Here is a 13,809-nt window from a genome sequence, read left to right on the forward strand (position 1 = left end):
TTCGATGGGGCCGAAATCCAAGAGCACGCCTGTACTTAGATTTAAGTGCATGTCAAAGACTCGCATGTGGTAAAAATTAATCCCGAGTGCACCGCTACGGCATGCTACTTCACCATATCAGCGGTTTTGGCAAGTAAAACCCAGTAACTAAATTTTAAAAGTATCTTTCTGCAGTTCCAGCAGCGTTTCCTCACGACCGATCCATCGCGGGTTGTCGTGACACCGTGCGAATTTCCTCGTCGAAATCGCCATGCGAAAGGAAACCGAGGGTGTAAAAGCAGACGCCGAACGGGAAAAAAATTTGGCAGCGGTGGGATTCGAACCCACGCCCCCGAAGAGACTGGTGCCTTAAACCAGCGCCTTAGACCGCTCGGCCACGCTACCGACAGCGGCCGACTTCGCCGCGCTTCACAATCAGCAATTCAATCTCCCTTCTCTGGATATGTGTCCTACTTTTCTTTTTCTTCTTTGCTATTGGCACGCGCCGCGCCCTCAGACGCGCCATGCCTTAGGCAGGCCTCTGCCGTAAAAAAAAAAAAGCAAAAACAAAAAAAAAACGAGGAAGGTAGCTGGAAACGCCGCGAAACTGCGTGCACGTCTTTCGAAGTAACTATGCTGATACGTACGCTCTGTTCCACGTGCAACGAGAATAGCACAAGACCAACTGCCCTGTAACAATGACCAGAGGAAGACCTCTTCTTTTTTCCCTCGCTCTGTCTCGCTCACTGCATCTTCTATTTCTCCAGCATTGTTTCTCTCCCTCCAACTTTGTCCCCACTCGGTTCGCATCAAGAGCTACTCTGAAGCGAGAAGTAAACGGAGCCTGGACAATACTGCGACTCTATTCCAATATTATGCCTCGTTGGACTTTGCCATTCATCACGCGGTGTATTTTTAATAATGTTTCGCGGGCTTTCTTTACGCTGCTGAAAAGAAGAGAAAAAAAAGAAACGATCTCGCAATAGGTAGGAAGGTAAATACCGTTAAGTCGTACATCTGCTAGACCACGCTTTACAATTTTGTCTTTGGTTATCGTTTTCACTTACTTGAAGAGTATTGAAATTAATGAATAATTTTGACTAATTACGCACCTAAACCGAGTGAAAAAGAAATGCATGATTTGCTCCGTAGTGTGGACAATTCATGCTTTTAGGGAACACAAGCACAGCGCGAAAGACGGGGACAAGATTATCAAAACAGACAGACAGCGCTGCGCCGTGTCTTTCTTTCTCTCTTGTCCCCTTCTTTAGCACTGTGCTTGTGTTTCTATGATTTACCGACACGCCCACGCCACTACCCTCGCATGCTTTTAGGAATGCCTTCTTGTAGGCCACCCGAATATTTTCAAACATTGGTAAAATATAACTTGGCTGCCTTGTGCATATATTTCTTTTAATAAAAGACCTTCGCTTCAGTTCCAAGATAACGAAGCCCCGATCCCCATCTTTCACTGGTCTTTCCATGAGCATAGAGAGAGAACGAAAGCTGTGAGAGGAGAGACAGGGAGTTTAATCAGACAAGCGTCCGGTCTGCTACCCTACACTGGGGTTTAGTAAAAGGGGGAATAGAAAGAAGAGTGAGGGAGAGAGTGAAATCTACGGGCACGTGGGAGAAGGCAGTGGAATAGTATCAAGGTTCTCTCTCGCAAGTTTACCTCTGTAGATGGCTGATGACAGCCTCTTTTCGAATGTTCAACTTTGTCGCTTCCCTCCGATTTGCGTGGGCAGCTATATAGGCGATTAAAATGTCTCTGTAAGGCACTGTGGGAGATGAAGTGTCACAAGGTGTTGCTACCAGCGTCAGTTAAACCGGTTTTTTTTACGCAAACGCTCTTGCGTGTACCGGTATAGCGGGCATGCTAAAACTCTATCGTAACGAAAGCTGTGCCTACACCGGGGACAGTGTAATCAAAGGTGATAACTTTGATGAACCGATCGGGATAACAGTCCGTGGTATTTATCCTGGCACAATTTATAATAAAAAGCTTTAGCCTGTCCCGTATTTCGCCAAACGCAGGAGGACTACGCGTTCAGCCAGATGGGCGGAGGTGTAAGCGTGAGTGGCTGGACAGATGGTGCCACCTGGTGAAACTCAGCCAATCAGACACAGAGCTAATAGTGCATTAACAAAATTCATTTTACTTCGTTGTTGCTGTAATGTTTCGGCAGCGGGGAATCGCGACACAGTAACACTGCTGCAAAAATTTAGACTAGCAGCGAAAAAGAATGTGTAACTGCAATATTAGCTCCATGTTTGTCTGGTTCTTCTCTGCGCCTCCAAGCGGCTGGGCACCACTCCGGCAGCTCAAGTTTACGCCTCCGCCCATCTGGCTAATCGCCCAAACCATCCACGTTTACCGAAATAGCGGACACCGTAAAACTTCTTAATGGTATTTGTAACGTAGTCGGATGCTGTGGGCGGGGCAATGTCACAGCATCTACACACTCCTCATAGCATTAACCAATAGAGCTAACTGATATGTCATTGCCGCCAGTACCTATATGAGTGACGATTATATTCGCGCACGCCCCTAAGCACTGCAACAAAAATGTGATAATAAATGGTGAAACGAAGTGACCGACTTCGTATGGGCCTTGCATGTTTCTGGCATGGTCACGTGCAAAAAAAATGTGGCAGCGGTGGGATTCGAACCCACGCCCCCGAAGAGACTGGTGCCTTAAACCAGCGCCTTAGACCGCTCGGCCACGCTACCGACGGTTCTGTCTGCCACTGCCACTCAATGCTGCCACTCAATGCTTCTGATCGAGATTACGCACTGTGATATTGACTCGTCAGTTCGAAATCTCTTGCGCAGCTATCTTCTTGATAGAGGATCTTATGTTAACGTCAATGGCCAAACGTCTTCTTTCTAGAACTGGTACAGCGCAACATACAAAGGAATTGTATGTTGCGCTGTACCAGTTCTAGAATGCAATACCAACTCGCCCAATCCTCAACCCTAGTGGTCTTCCTTTTACCTAGTGGTCTTCCTTTTACATGAAAACTAGCGGCGTCCCTTAAAGGGGCCCCACTAGAGGGAAACATTAAGTCAAGCTAAAGTGGCAGACTATATATTGCTTGAGAATCTCTAAGGCGTCAATATTATCGCTAACAAAGCCTTAATAATAGATAAACTGAGGTAAACGCAGGACATGATTAGGGACTCCCCCGGGACATTCAAGTACTTGCCCGATGACGAAGGCACTCCTCATTTAAGTTCAGTCGCTAGTACTCAACCACTCGTCGCAAAAGAAAGAACATCCTTGCATTGTATTATAAGACGAAATAAAATACTACTTGTCCAGTTCTATGTTATTTCTAGAAAATAGAACTAATTGAAATTACCATTCCGAACGTCGCGGGTGGCCGAAAGGCTTCGTTTTCGCTCGACTCTGCGCCGCCCACGCTTTCGTGTTTCAGCAGTTTCGCTTTCGCGTAGAGCTGCGCTTGTTTTGCTGGCTCGCGAAACTCGCACAAACTGCAAGTAGCAGAAAATTCAACTGTCGTGCTATGTTGCGCAATGCCCTGACGGTCTAAGCCACTTGAACAAAAAGCAGCGGCAGCGACTAATCCGCCGCTCTGTCTTGGCTCGGTGCCACCGTCTGTAGGGCGCCGTTTTACTCACCGACGGCTGCAAAGGGCGATGGTGGCGTATGCAAGGTCACCACTCCCCCGGTTGGTTGGCGGGATATCTTAATTTCGAAAAAGGTATTCGGACCCTTCAGATACAGTTTTCTAGTAAACTAAGCATTTCCTTGGCACGAAATAAGCGTTGTGAGTTTTCTGGAAAGATATTTAAATAGTGCACGTCGACTTAGTATTTGCCTTTAGTGTCCCTTTATTATTATTATTATTATTATTATTATTATTATTATTATTATTATTAGTAGTAGTAGTAGTAGTAGTAGTAGTAGTAGTAGTAGTAGTAGTAGTAGTATTATACCATAATGCTGAAGAAGCGAAACTTTTGAAAGCGGTAAAAATTTCCTATAGCGTTAAAGATGTTCTCCTGCCAAGAGCTCCAGGAACGAAAGACCTTGGAGTGTATGTACTTCGAGAGCTCTCTGAGTTTCTCGACCTACGCTGAACAGACGAGGTGGCGTGCATTTCAAACGCTCGGTACAGTACGTCGGGTGACGAGGGACTTCTAACAACCTGGACCATTTGTAACTTTATATAACAGCGCATGCCTTCCAATTCTTGGGTACCCCTCCGTGGTTTGGGTCGGCACTTGTAGGTCAAATTGTGAACTTCTCGAATATGTGCAAAAAAAAAAAAGTTCACATCGATATTGAAACATCGATTCTGTCAAAAGTATTCCATCACCATAGGGCTAACACAGACACTCACGTTACCTACCCTCACCTGTAAACGCAACAAATCGGACGTTATTTCTCTCCACAAATGAATACATGGAAAAATTTGCTGCTTGCACTTGCTTTCTAATGTGCGCTTTTACGTTCTGCAAAAAAAAAAAAGCACAAGGAAACAGCGCGCTTTTCAGCACTCAGATTTTTGTGACCCTCTATCTAGAGTGCAGGAGAAATATAAAGCTCATATAGAGAGCGTGGACATCTTCATGCCTAATTTTAATATTTTCCTGAAAGGAGTTGCAGAGGAATTTCAATAACCGAACAAAAACTCTCATATCTGGTGCGTGTTCCTTTCTTCTGTTTCTCCAGTTTTGCTTTGTATTCTCTTCGCGTATGCATTTTATGCTCTGTTAAAATTTCTGTTCGCGAAATTATTATTCTTTTTTTTATGTGTGCGCGCGCGTGTGTGTGTGTATGTGAGTGCGTGAGCTTGCATTGCTCTTCCTGTGCATTGAATTGCCGAGTGCCCCAGCACCAAGACGCTCGGCGGTTTTCTGCTTTGCATTCGCTACCGCGTTTGGCGTGGCTGCTGGGTCGGCCAGGGTCTCGGCGGTTGTATTGCCTCTGCAGCGAATGCCAGCCAACTACGCGAAGTTTAGGCGCGTCCTATACGACATAGAATGTACTCAAAAGTATGCTTAGGGATGTGAAGTTGAAAAGCCACAAACCTGAAGGCTATGAATGCTGGTCCACGGATAATAAATTTAAAAATAGCTGTTGCTGTAGGCCTGCGCGAAACGTGCCCCCTGTGCGTATATGTAATGTCATTCCAGCACTACGACATGCTTGACAAACCAGACAAGCAAAAGAAAGAACAGCTTAGAACGATAAAACATTACTTTAAAACATTATATCGCGCATCACCCTGCCGCGGCGAAATTTTCCAATAAACGTTCACAGTTGTCGGTTCATTTGTTCAGTACACCAGTTGCCTTATTTTGTCCCTTCAATCGCGCCTCTACATACTCAAGAATGCATCACCAACTGGCCCAAGGCTCTACTATTCTGAATATTTATTTGAAAATGTCATGTTAGTTAATCTTGTATCAATAGACCAATTATAAGCTCTATGGATAAATCACAATGATTTTTGCTTCTTTTTTTTTTTTTCGACCTTCGCACCGGAACCAGTCAGACCGCCGGTATACGTCACAGTGACGTCGCGCATTTCGAAGTATTCCCCTGTGTTCGGGCTGTTGGAATGCAGCACATGTTCCTGAGACTTTGTTAGCATAGCTGAAGCGTAATTTACTAATAAAATCAAACATATTTTTCTTTTTTGTGTCCCTTTAAAAATTGGGCTTTCTGCTCACTGAATGTTGATTCGTTACGTGGGAGCCTTTGCACTCGCACCCACTAGGCTGCAAAACATTGCACATTAGCCTAATGTTTTGTTCCTTGTGCAAATAAAGAATATAAATTCAAAGCTCTATGTTTTGCAGACAAACGTCGGAAGCGGGGCAATAAAACGTAATCATCGGGACAATGAAAGGCGGTTATAAAGTACTGAGTGGGTGTGTGAGTGTGCGAGAGGAGGTGGCCGCGAAGATTGGTCTCAACTCACCAAATGCCGCACGCGCAATAATTTTAATGTGGAATGATATCATATCTGGTGGTACGATGAGATTAAGGAACTTGCAGCCAGCATAGAACGCGTAAGTTGTCATTGAAAGTAGCTGGGAGAGAAGTTTGAACGGCAGGTTCACATAAAAGTAGGTGGTGTTGGTGATTATTATTATTATTATTATTATTATTATTATTATTATTATTATTATTATTATTATTATTATTATTATTATTATTATTATTATTATACTCTTCTTGCGAGAAGCTCGTGTGCCTTCACAAGTAGGCTATTTTCACCTTAAGGCGCAGAGGGAACTGAATGGTCATTTGAGTTCATTTAACTAGGCTCCTACTTGTTGAGAAGAACGGCAGACAGCCGTCATAGCAAGTTAGGGTGGAGTAATAAAATAAGACGTGAATCAATAGAACAATAAATGTGCGTTAGTCTGAAGGTCCTAAAACAAGCGAAAGCAGCGTAAAGTTTAAAAAAAAAACAAAGCTCTCCCATCGTTTATACGACTAAAAGAAAGCTGAAAAAAAAATCTGGCAGCGGTGGGATTCGAACCCACGCCCCCGAAGAGACTGGTGCCTTAAACCAGCGCCTTAGACCGCTCGGCCACGCTACCGACAGTTTCTACGTCGCTGCGTGTTGCAATCGGCCTTCGCCAATGTGTGCTCGATCCGCGACCTACTTCCATTGCAGTTGCACGCCCTGCCCGTCTCTTTATTGTGTCTAAAGGCAGTCAGGCCAAAAAAACTCATAAACTAGCGTCGCCGTTAAACAGAGCACAACACATGTTATTCTGTCAACGACCATTCACACAATGCACACCAAAATTCCAGCCACATTAACCAACTACAGTGGCATTGTATGCAGGGACCTCGATTGTATGTTCGAATAGTAGAGCGATTTTCGCTCTCAAAACCATCGCTACGAACGGGTATTCTTGTCGTGTTTCACTTTTCTGTCTTATCTGGTTTTGCTATAGGCATTTTTTTTTCTCGTTTTATCTCTTCATATTTTTTTTCGTTTCCGCAATGTTCTCTTACCTCATTTTTGTCATTGTCCCTCTTTCTTTTACATTTATGCTTTGATTTTTCCGCTCCCCATTTTAGCCCTTACTCTGGCGTCTTAATTCTACCCTCTTTCTGTCACAAACAACACACATGGAGAAAATAAAAAGAATGTGATGACGATCACGAAGCAGATGGTAAAACAATATGTATCGAATATTTAACCACGAGCGTCAATATGCTTGTTGCGGGCTGCTCGCAACCCAGACAACAGCGGAATTTCCGTATCTGTTCCCCTAAAAGAAAGCCCGTGCAGTTATGTTTCCGAAACTGATCATTTTTCTGAGGAAGCCAGCTACACAATAAATACCAACATTTATATTCTCAAAGAAATAAAGCCATTTGAGCAAAAAAGAAATGTATTAATTGCGGTGGCCCATAATCCATCTATAACTATTGGTAGCGCGAAGCAGGTTCGGTGTGGAGACGGGAAACTATGAATAAACCAACTAATGAGCTCCAGAAGTACAATATACGAACTAGCTGGTTATTCCATAATTAATTGCGGAGCCTTGTAAGTGTCTCGTACCCGCCGTGGTGGCTTAGCGGATATATGGTGTTGCGCTGCTAAGCGCGAGGTCGCGGGATCGATTCCCGGCCGCATTTCGATGGGGGCGAAATGCAAAGACGCGCGTGTCCGGTGTATTGGGGGCACGTTCCCCTGGTGGTCAAAATTAATCCGGACTCCCTTACTACGGCGTGCCTCATAATCAAATCGTGGTTCTTGGCACTTAAAAGCCCCGGTATTCATTCATTGATTCACATTGATGAACTCCTGGAAAGAACTACAGCGACAATTGCTGGCTATTTAGTATATTATTAAACAGAAATACGTATAAAATTCCGTGCAAAGCGGGCCTTCTTGTGGCACCACGTCCAAATGCGGCCCCTGTGGAAATCTCTCAGATAAGTCAACAAACACACTGAAAGCGCGCTCATTATCTGGCCGGCTGCGGCCGACAGCTCGCGACGTCAGTTGATTATCTCCTGTGGTTGACCTCTGTCAGATAAGATACGTAATGCCGATACTACCCCGTGCGCGCGCTGTCCAGTGTGCATCGAAGAGTTCTGCGTGTCAGATAGCTACTTCCAGCTAAAGGTTACCAGAACTTAAAGAAAAAAAAAACACGCTTGAATTTGATCTTGATGCTGTAACACATTGCCACGCGTTGCTGCTTTACTTTCTTTGCCTGCCTCCAATTCTACCTGAATTTCATTGTTACCAAGTCGTTGCTCGGTGCGAAACACGCCTAGATTATCCACATATTTTCTTACGTTGCCGCCGATTCAATGGCCAGATTGCGCGCGCGTCGCGAATATGTTTGTGCTGTCTCGAATATACGCGAGAATCAGCTATTATTCTGGACGCTAAGGTGAAGCACTTAGAAAACGCGGACGAATTCGGCTGGTGGGAGTAGATTCGACGGCTGACAACCTCGACACTATTATTGTGCTACGAGTATATGGTTTGAGTGTTGCCTATCCCGGCTCACTGTCACGGTAATTTCACCGCCACTACAACGTGACAGTAATTTCGCGACAAGGAAGAGAATGCAGTCGTCTGCACGTAACTATAGCATTGAGCCACAAAGCTAACCCGTGCAATTTCCGCGGAAAAAAAGCTTCCTCACTGAAGAAAAGCTCTTCCTGGTACGGGCATTTTTAATACAGCGAGTGAGCTTTCTTTCTGATGAATTATGACATTATACTGAAGCATTATATATCCCAAGAGGAAAGAAAAGGCGGCGTTGTTGTCAGCAATGAGTGGTACCAAAAATCAGTGTGACGTCATCAGCATATTGTATGACGTCAGTAGTAATACAGAAGGTAGTAAATGGTGTTCAGGACAACATTCATTTGGGCTAGATGGTGCATACTTGAAATAGGAATTTCTCCCCACTTGTGATCGTCTTAGTTGGCGCTGTTCCTTCCTAATTTAAATGGTGTAGCAACGTTAAATTGTGGTGAGTATGGGTAATCCAAGCCAACTAAAGTGAATTAGAGTGAAGTAAAGTGAATTAAAGTTAGAACAACTTAGAGTAGGGTGATTTAAAGGGGAGTAATGTGAATGAAGATGAATTAAAGTGGATTAAGGCAGATTAAAGTAGATTGCGGTGGATTAAAGCCGATTATGGAGATTAAGGTAGGTTAAGGTAAGTGTAAATCAGAGCAAGGTGCATTAAGGTCCACCTGGCTCCCTTCTCAGTTTTATACATTGAAGAAACAGATATCCGGATCGGTATGGTGCGCAGGTTTTTAGCGCGCTAGCAAAACATTATGACAACTGCAATGACAATGTCAGTGGATACTTTATCACATTATATCGCGAGGGCCAGGAAAGAAGAATTTTCGGATACAGGCTGTGATGAAAAGGAGTATCTGTAGCGAGATTCAGGACCCCGAACCAATGTTGCAAGGAGCTGTGCCCCTACCAGTACTGAAGATACTGTCATTATATGCAGAAATGAGCGCCAGTTGGCTCGACTGATAATGGACGCGGAGTATTGATTGCCAGGCTTGGTGGTGGCGCGTGTTGGTAAACTTTCCTTTGCCTTTTCGAATAAAGAACAATCGCTGCGCATCAATAGATTAAAGTGTAAATATGTCAGCGTTTTCATTTCTTGTTTTTGTTGCTCAATAAGCGTTCACGCTTTTACACGCCTATACGTGCGCTATCATTCCAGGAAGTAAACATTTTGGTTGGAAGTCGTCGCTGGTGTCTTTGTGTTCATGCGCCCCTCTCGTGTACGCGTCTTGTTTGCGCTGCACGATATAGGGTGCTGCGTCTCTAGCTGCACCAAATTTTTCTTAAAGTCCCTTGTGACAGATAGCGCAATTGGCATATAAATTACTCTACGAGGAGGTCATTACTGCCGAGAGAAATCAAAATACTTCATTGCATAATCAATATAATTATGCTAAATACCTTCTATAGTATTTTTTTGAGGCCCATATTTCATTCTGCGAATTATTTAGCCGGTGAATTAGGACGGCGTTCCCACTTGAAATAAATTCTCAGGACTGCACCAGTTCTGAGATATCAATTTTGAAAGTGTCCCACAAGATGCCTTGGTATTCCAGATAGTCTTTCAAAGAAAACGCCGTTTTATTCATTTAAGCACAAAAGTTACCAGAACACCAATGCATTTCAAAAAGTGTAGTATAGTATACGGACTAGTGGAGCAAAATTCAGAAATGTGGATAATTAATTGCAGAGCGTTAATTGGGAAATGCGAAGGAACAGAATAGCCGCATTGTGTCGCTATAAGCTTCCAAGCAGTTCATCACCGCGTATGGCCGAATAACACTTGACGTAACTCCCACAGTCGTTTTACCTATCAAATGAGAATCAGTTGTAAAAATCCTGTCGAACCCTTGTGCGAGATCACGATGAAATAAAAAAGTCGCACAGTTGGCATTCAAATTAGCATTGTATGCGTAGCTGGAGCGCTATAACGTAAAGCTATTCCAAAGGTTTCTAATTCGGCAATCCGCCCAAAACTACTGCTAAAAAAATATTTTGGGGCACTCCCAATTTCGCCTGTCTGTCACAAGACGTCTTGAAAACCGCAATATATCTATAGCTACCCACCTGATATATGTCGCGTACACATTGATTATGCCCGATCAAACCGAGCAAAAAAAAAATAATTATTCCTCTTTCGACGCCTTTTCACCATTAGCACTTTGCTATTGTTCAAAAGTTTTCGGGATGCGGTCACTTCACCTGCCTGTCACGCGACGTCACAAAACCGCGAAAGCTCGCCGCGTCAAAGGGACGTGTACGCGTTAAAGATGCATTAATATGCCGAACAAAAATGAATTTTTTTTCTGAATACCCGCAGGCTTCCCCGTTCCGAAAGGAATAAAAGATGGCTGTCGCTCGTCGCTCAGGCATTGACTACTCGGACCTGCCGGAGAGAAGGAGGAGGAATGAACGTTTATTGTGGGAAAGAGCGAGAAAGTGTTCTTTCTTCGCCCTAGGTGGGCGGCTCTCTTAGTCCAGAAAGCCGTTGGCTAATGCCGCAGCCCGGGCCCGGTCCACCAGACTTCGCTGATCTTCCAGGCTCTGTGCCTTTAACATTGCCTACCATGTTTATTCGATCCCTTGTAGTGGTACGTTTACGACCTCACTCTGCCAACTCTACCTTGCTGAGTATCCGTTTTAGCGGTATTCTTAAAGAGCCACCGCAAGATAAGTAAGGGAAAGCGGACCAATCGCAGACGCTGGCACTACCCTCTTAATCATGTTATCGATTTTCATTGCATTGGCTCGGCACCGTCGAATCCCTCTCCACTTGGGCGTGTTACTCGCCTCTTGTCAGCCAATTAGATAAGATAAGCCACTCAGTGTAGGCAATGTTATTCGTTTTTAAAGCAAACAAAAGCGACCTACTATAAACGAGGAGAGCGTTTGATTGTCTGTTCAGGCAACCTTGCGCATCACCACCCGATGCTTGCGTCGGCGTTTACGTAAAGTTGACATCAGGAGTTTAGAATAAAAACAGATTGGAATAGTTTTGCCCTGTAGGGCCTCTAAAACAAGATAAAAACTCCCATTGCCCCAGCACTTCTGACGTGCCACAGCAGAGCTTAGTGTATTTAACGCGGGGTAGGTCCATGCCGACGGGTTCTTGCACATACCTAAGATTCTTCATCATGGTCCGACACGGCCTTTCACCAAGACGTCCATGTGGACCTTCCTGGAGGATAGGCTAAAAATCATCTAGACCACATGCACTGTGGGAATCGATGTAAGCGAATCTTTCTCCTGCTTTGATTGCCGATAATTAGCGGTAGCGTTGACAGCGAATGTTTAATTTCTTCAACATTTAGTCCAACGCGAAAGTGGTGAGTTGACGTTAAACATTACCTTGCGTGCACCGCTTCTGTTTGTCTGCATAGTACACAGAACACATAGGGGGATGTGTTTGCTTGAGGCGTTATTGTGCGCCATACTTTATGAACTCTGAGAGTGTCGAGCGTGTCCCATGCCTCACATGCCACATCGCATCGTGGCATATGAATTAAACTTTAATTGAAATGCGGGGCTGTACGAGCCACAATCGGATTATGAGGCACTGAGGCACGCCGTAGTGGCAGTCAATTAATCCGTCCAGATTAATTTTGACACCGTGGTATTCTTTAACGTATCCCTAAATTTGTATGCACGATCGTTTTTCCCTTTTTTCCTTTTTCTATCGTCCCCGTCGATAGCTACCGCGACGGGCACAGAAGTGTTGATTTAAAGTGTGACCGCTTCCGTATATGCATACTATAGTGTCGCCTAAACCCTACGCCGCGCTCTAATGCAGCTCTGCTTCAGCACGCCCTGCGTAAGTTGGTGGCTTATTTATTTTTTCAATATTAGCAAGAACGCACCCTACCGCACCTTGAACTTCAATTTATCCTGATTGCCCGCAATCGCTATCGTGTCTATAGTAGTAGCGTTTCCTTGCCTTCTCACGTCACCTTTTCCCTATCACCCCCCCCCCCCCCCTTCCCTTGTATGGGAACTGCGAGTGAAGTGGCGAGACCCGTGGCAACATTCACTCGTTTCGCGACTGCCTATAGTTCTATCCATTCTCTGCCTTCTCTTCCACCTCCACTCTACCATCCTATCTAGCATCCCTCTGGACTTGCACAGTAGTAGAAATGTGAGCGCTGCAACTTCTGCAATGCGCTTGCGGGTGCTCACGGATAATTACTGCTATCAAGAGGCTAAGATGGCGACGGCCAGGAAGCTCCAGAAGCCATTGCGCACATTCGACGTGGTGCGAAGGCCCAAACGAGCAGTTTTTCGTGTCGCCTGTGCTCTCTGCCGCGCTCCTGTCACGTACGCACAATGTCTGAACCATCCCCAATGCTCTGTGCCAGGCAGCAGCAGCAGCAGCATGCATTTCTGGTGCTATTTGCTCTAATCGCTGTGGCCCCTACATCACTGCACATGTAGACTTCCCCGTGGTAAATCGAGCACAATTAACGCCCTTTATTGAATATCTTACCCTGTGATAAAGCATGCATTCGATAGAGATCAAACAGAGAGCAAGATTGAGTTTAAGCTCGCGGCAAAGCTCGGTGCGTGATACTATAGAGCGAACAATGAAGCGCGGGTCGTTGTCATATTTGATGCATCGTGTCATTTTTTTTTTCGTATCCCTATATCAGGTGATGCAATGACGCTGGGGTGACGAATAAGAGCGTCGCAGTGACCCTTCGACCGGTGCAAAGTGCATAAGTGCCCTCCCCTCGACTCTCCCACCGGGGTTACGTGGTCCCCGTCACTTGGCGACCGGCACTGATCGCATTAGTGAATCGCTTAAATTTGCCCAAGTCCCAAGATTTTTAGCTAGAAAATACCTTTCAAGTATGCCATATTTCCGTTTTTTTTTTCGCAGCTGGAGGTTATTAAGTTCATCAAGTGAATACGCACTTTTGATGGATTTAGTCGTTAACTCTCTTCAATTCTTAGCTTGATTCTCAAGCTTCATCGCTAACTTGATTTATCCGCGGCAATAATTGTTCTAGCGCCACGTTTCTCATGGGTAACTGATGAAGCTCAATATTGCTAGGTAAATTTACGTTAATTCTTTAGTACTATTTTGTGTTTTAGCTATCATGTTTAACCATACGTAAAGACCAAGTGCGGTGAATCTTTCCGTCTCACAATATGAGACAGCGGCTCATCCGTATCATTCGTACTGCTGATAAGGAAAAGCTGCGCTACTAGATTTTTTATGTTGTCGCTAGCCGAAACGCGGAGCTCCACTTACACGATGTGCATTATAGCTCCGCA

General features: G+C 44.7%; 3 non-coding genes across 3 annotated transcripts; all 3 read right to left on the minus strand.

Moving 5' to 3' along the window:
• Positions 1-302: 302 nt before the first annotated feature.
• TRNAL-AAG (transfer RNA leucine (anticodon AAG)) lies at positions 303-384 on the minus strand. The gene has a single exon. It is a non-coding gene; the product is annotated as a tRNA-Leu (tRNA).
• Positions 385-2,631: 2,247 nt separating this feature from the next.
• Positions 2,632-2,713, minus strand: TRNAL-AAG (transfer RNA leucine (anticodon AAG)). The gene has a single exon. It is a non-coding gene; the product is annotated as a tRNA-Leu (tRNA).
• Positions 2,714-6,483: 3,770 nt separating this feature from the next.
• TRNAL-AAG (transfer RNA leucine (anticodon AAG)) lies at positions 6,484-6,565 on the minus strand. The gene has a single exon. It is a non-coding gene; the product is annotated as a tRNA-Leu (tRNA).
• Between the last annotated feature and the right edge of the window lie 7,244 nt (positions 6,566-13,809).

This window comes from Dermacentor variabilis, chromosome 4 (genome assembly GCF_050947875.1).
Source record: "Dermacentor variabilis isolate Ectoservices chromosome 4, ASM5094787v1, whole genome shotgun sequence".
NCBI classification, from domain to species: domain Eukaryota; kingdom Metazoa; phylum Arthropoda; class Arachnida; order Ixodida; family Ixodidae; genus Dermacentor; species Dermacentor variabilis.